Source organism: Oncorhynchus mykiss, unplaced genomic scaffold, assembly GCF_013265735.2.
Source record: "Oncorhynchus mykiss isolate Arlee unplaced genomic scaffold, USDA_OmykA_1.1 un_scaffold_617, whole genome shotgun sequence".
NCBI lineage: Eukaryota > Metazoa > Chordata > Actinopteri > Salmoniformes > Salmonidae > Oncorhynchus > Oncorhynchus mykiss.
In genome coordinates this window covers 12,004-17,500 of record NW_023494064.1, presented here as the reverse complement: position 1 = coordinate 17,500, position 5,497 = coordinate 12,004, and positions in this window count along the sequence as shown.

The window sequence follows — 5,497 nt, the reverse complement described above, 5'->3', positions numbered from 1 at the left end:
GACCAGGTGCACATGGTCCTTTGGGTGACCAGGTGCACGCCGGCCTTTGGGTGACCAGGTGCACACGGTCCTTTTGGGTGACCAGGTGCACGCCGGCCTTTGGGTGACCAGGTGCACATGGTCCTTTTGGGTGACCAGGTGCACGCCGGCCTTTGGGTGACCAGGTGCACGCCGGTCCTTTTGGGTGACCAGGTGCACAAGTTCCATTTGGGTGACCAGGTGCACGCGGTTCATAACAGCGCGGTTATCTGCTTTAATGTCCGAGGAGGGGTGCTTAAGTGTGGGTGCCCTGGTTCACCTGGTATGCGAGGTTGTGGAGGTGGGGGGGGTCCCCTGCTGGTATCATCCCCGAAATAGAGGGGTGATACCCGGGTGGTGAGTAAGGGCCTACAAGCCTGGAGGTCAATAGCTCCAGGGGGTAAGCTCTACTGTCATGTCCGTAAATAGAGTGGTGTTACCCGGGTTTTGAACCATATTTTAATTTTTGGGTTACCAGATGCACACGGGTCTTTTGGAAAACAATCACAATCTGCATCCATCGTAATATCTTAAACTGTATATAAAGCACCTAAGGACGGGCCTGACCGAGAGAGGGCCGTAGTAGGGTACTCCCCTAGCGGGCTATATCAATAGAATGACCGGTAAAATGATTTAAAACAGTTTTATAATTTTTGGGTTACCAGATGCACACGGGTCTTTTGGAAAACAATCACAATCTGCATCCATCGTAATATATGAAACTGTATATAAAGCACTGAAGGACGGCCCCGACCGAGACAGGGCCTTAGTGGGGTGCTCCCATAGCGGGCTATATCAATAGAATGACCGGTAAAAGTATTTAAAACCGTTTTATAATTTTTGGGTTACCAGATGCACGTTTTCAATCACCAGTTGCACGGAGGATTAATAGCAATCTGCATCCATCGTGATTTCTTAAAGTGTGTAAAAAGCACCCAAGGACGGCCCTGACAGAGAGAGGGCCGTAGTGGGGCACTCCCCTAGCGGGCTATATCAATAGAATGACGGGTAAAAGTATTTAAAACCCTTTTATAATTTTTGGGTTACCAGATGCACGTTTTCAATCACCAGGTGCACGGAGGAAAATGAGCATTTGCATCCATAGTCATGTTTTAAACCGTCCATAAAGCACTCTTGGCCGGCCCCGGCAGAGAGAGAAAGAGATGGTGAAAAAAAAAAAAAATCATCATCAGACCTTCCATAAATAATTCGGGCCGGCCCCCATTGCTAAAGGTCCGTAGTAGGGTGCGCCATAAGCGGACATGAATAGATGGAACACCGCTAACCGCATAGAGAACCGTGTTTTGGGTGACCAGGTGCACGTTTTCAATCACCAGTTGCACATTTTCAATCACCAGTTGCACGGAGGATTAATAGCAATCTGCATCCATCGCGATTTCTTAAAGTGTCTATAAAGCACTCAGGACGGGCCCGACCGAGACAGGGCCTTAGTGGGGTGCTCCCATAGCGGGCAACAATGAGAGGGGTGCCTTTAAATTCATTTTGAACCATATTTGAAATTTTGGGTTACCAGATGCACGTTTTCAATCACCAGTTGCACGGAGGATTAATAGCAATCTGCATCCATCGTGATTTCTTAAAGTGTGTAAAAAGCACCCAAGGACGGCCCTGACAGAGAGAGGGCCGTAGTGGGGCACTCCCCTAGCGGGCTATATCAATAGAATGACGGGTAAAAGTATTTAAAACCCTTTTATAATTTTTGGGTTACCAGATGCACGTTTTCAATCACCAGGTGCACGGAGGAAAATGAGCATTTGCATCCATAGTCATGTTTTAAACCGTCCATAAAGCACTCTTGGCCGGCCCCGGCAGAGAGAGAAAGAGATGGTGAAAAAAAAAAAAAAATCATCATCAGACCTTCCATAAATAATTCGGGCCGGCCCCCATTGCTAAAGGTCCGTAGTAGGGTGCGCCATAAGCGGACATGAATAGATGGAACACCGCTAACCGCATAGAGAACCGTGTTTTGGGTGACCAGGTGCACGTTTTCAATCACCAGTTGCACATTTTCAATCACCAGTTGCACGGAGGATTAATAGCAATCTGCATCCATCGCGATTTCTTAAAGTGTCTATAAAGCACTCAGGACGGGCCCGACCGAGACAGGGCCTTAGTGGGGTGCTCCCATAGCGGGCAACAATGAGAGGGGTGCCTTTAAATTCATTTTGAACCATATTTGAAATTTTGGGTTACCAGATGCACGTTTTCAATCACCAGTTGCACGGAGGATTAATAGCAATCTGCATCCATCGTGATTTCTTAAAGTGTGTAAAAAGCACCCAAGGACGGCCCTGACAGAGAGAGGGCCGTAGTGGGGCACTCCCCTAGCGGGCTATATCAATAGAATGACGGGTAAAAGTATTTAAAACCCTTTTATAATTTTTGGGTTACCAGATGCACGTTTTCAATCACCAGGTGCACGGAGGAAAATGAGCATTTGCATCCATAGTCATGTTTTAAACCGTCCATAAAGCACTCTTGGCCGGCCCCGGCAGAGAGAGAAAGAGATGGTGAAAAAAAAAAAAAATCATCATCAGACCTTCCATAAATAATTCGGGCCGGCCCCCATTGCTAAAGGTCCGTAGTAGGGTGCGCCATAAGCGGACATGAATAGATGGAACACCGCTAACCGCATAGAGAACCGTGTTTTGGGTGACCAGGTGCACGTTTTCAATCACCAGTTGCACATTTTCAATCACCAGTTGCACGGAGGATTAATAGCAATCTGCATCCATCGCGATTTCTTAAAGTGTCTATAAAGCACTCAGGACGGGCCCGACCGAGACAGGGCCTTAGTGGGGTGCTCCCATAGCGGGCAACAATGAGAGGGGTGCCTTTAAATTCATTTTGAACCATATTTGAAATTTTGGGTTACCAGATGCACGTTTTCAATCACCAGTTGCACGGAGGATTAATAGCAATCTGCATCCATCGTGATTTCTTAAAGTGTGTAAAAAGCACCCAAGGACGGCCCTGACAGAGAGAGGGCCGTAGTGGGGCACTCCCCTAGCGGGCTATATCAATAGAATGACGGGTAAAAGTATTTAAAACCCTTTTATAATTTTTGGGTTACCAGATGCACGTTTTCAATCACCAGGTGCACGGAGGAAAATGAGCATTTGCATCCATAGTCATGTTTTAAACCGTCCATAAAGCACTCTTGGCCGGCCCCGGCAGAGAGAGAAAGAGATGGTGAAAAAAAAAAAAAAATCATCATCAGACCTTCCATAAATAATTCGGGCCGGCCCCCATTGCTAAAGGTCCGTAGTAGGGTGCGCCATAAGCGGACATGAATAGATGGAACACCGCTAACCGCATAGAGAACCGTGTTTTGGGTGACCAGGTGCACGTTTTCAATCACCAGTTGCACATTTTCAATCACCAGTTGCACGGAGGATTAATAGCAATCTGCATCCATCGCGATTTCTTAAAGTGTCTATAAAGCACTCAGGACGGGCCCGACCGAGACAGGGCCTTAGTGGGGTGCTCCCATAGCGGGCAACAATGAGAGGGGTGCCTTTAAATTCATTTTGAACCATATTTGAAATTTTGGGTTACCAGATGCACGTTTTCAATCACCAGTTGCACGGAGGATTAATAGCAATCTGCATCCATCGTGATTTCTTAAAGTGTGTAAAAAGCACCCAAGGACGGCCCTGACAGAGAGAGGGCCGTAGTGGGGCACTCCCCTAGCGGGCTATATCAATAGAATGACGGGTAAAAGTATTTAAAACCCTTTTATAATTTTTGGGTTACCAGATGCACGTTTTCAATCACCAGGTGCACGGAGGAAAATGAGCATTTGCATCCATAGTCATGTTTTAAACCGTCCATAAAGCACTCTTGGCCGGCCCCGGCAGAGAGAGAAAGAGATGGTGAAAAAAAAAAAAATCATCATCAGACCTTCCATAAATAATTCGGGCCGGCCCCCATTGCTAAAGGTCCGTAGTAGGGTGCGCCATAAGCGGACATGAATAGATGGAACACCGCTAACCGCATAGAGAACCGTGTTTTGGGTGACCAGGTGCACGTTTTCAATCACCAGTTGCACATTTTCAATCACCAGTTGCACGGAGGATTAATAGCAATCTGCATCCATCGCGATTTCTTAAAGTGTCTATAAAGCACTCAGGACGGGCCCGACCGAGACAGGGCCTTAGTGGGGTGCTCCCATAGCGGGCAACAATGAGAGGGGTGCCTTTAAATTCATTTTGAACCATATTTGAAATTTTGGGTTACCAGATGCACGTTTTCAATCACCAGTTGCACGGAGGATTAATAGCAATCTGCATCCATCGTGATTTCTTAAAGTGTGTAAAAAGCACCCAAGGACGGCCCTGACAGAGAGAGGGCCGTAGTGGGGCACTCCCCTAGCGGGCTATATCAATAGAATGACGGGTAAAAGTATTTAAAACCCTTTTATAATTTTTGGGTTACCAGATGCACGTTTTCAATCACCAGGTGCACGGAGGAAAATGAGCATTTGCATCCATAGTCATGTTTTAAACCGTCCATAAAGCACTCTTGGCCGGCCCCGGCAGAGAGAGAAAGAGATGGTGAAAAAAAAAAAAAATCATCATCAGACCTTCCATAAATAATTCGGGCCGGCCCCCATTGCTAAAGGTCCGTAGTAGGGTGCGCCATAAGCGGACATGAATAGATGGAACACCGCTAACCGCATAGAGAACCGTGTTTTGGGTGACCAGGTGCACGTTTTCAATCACCAGTTGCACATTTTCAATCACCAGTTGCACGGAGGATTAATAGCAATCTGCATCCATCGCGATTTCTTAAAGTGTCTATAAAGCACTCAGGACGGGCCCGACCGAGACAGGGCCTTAGTGGGGTGCTCCCATAGCGGGCAACAATGAGAGGGGTGCCTTTAAATTCATTTTGAACCATATTTGAAATTTTGGGTTACCAGATGCACGTTTTCAATCACCAGTTGCACGGAGGATTAATAGCAATCTGCATCCATCGTGATTTCTTAAAGTGTGTAAAAAGCACCCAAGGACGGCCCTGACAGAGAGAGGGCCGTAGTGGGGCACTCCCCTAGCGGGCTATATCAATAGAATGACGGGTAAAAGTATTTAAAACCCTTTTATAATTTTTGGGTTACCAGATGCACGTTTTCAATCACCAGGTGCACGGAGGAAAATGAGCATTTGCATCCATAGTCATGTTTTAAACCGTCCATAAAGCACTCTTGGCCGGCCCCGGCAGAGAGAGAAAGAGATGGTGAAAAAAAAAAAAAATCATCATCAGACCTTCCATAAATAATTCGGGCCGGCCCCCATTGCTAAAGGTCCGTAGTAGGGTGCGCCATAAGCGGACATGAATAGATGGAACACCGCTAACCGCATAGAGAACCGTGTTTTGGGTGACCAGGTGCACGTTTTCAATCACCAGTTGCACATTTTCAATCACCAGTTGCACGGAGGATTAATAGCAATCTGCA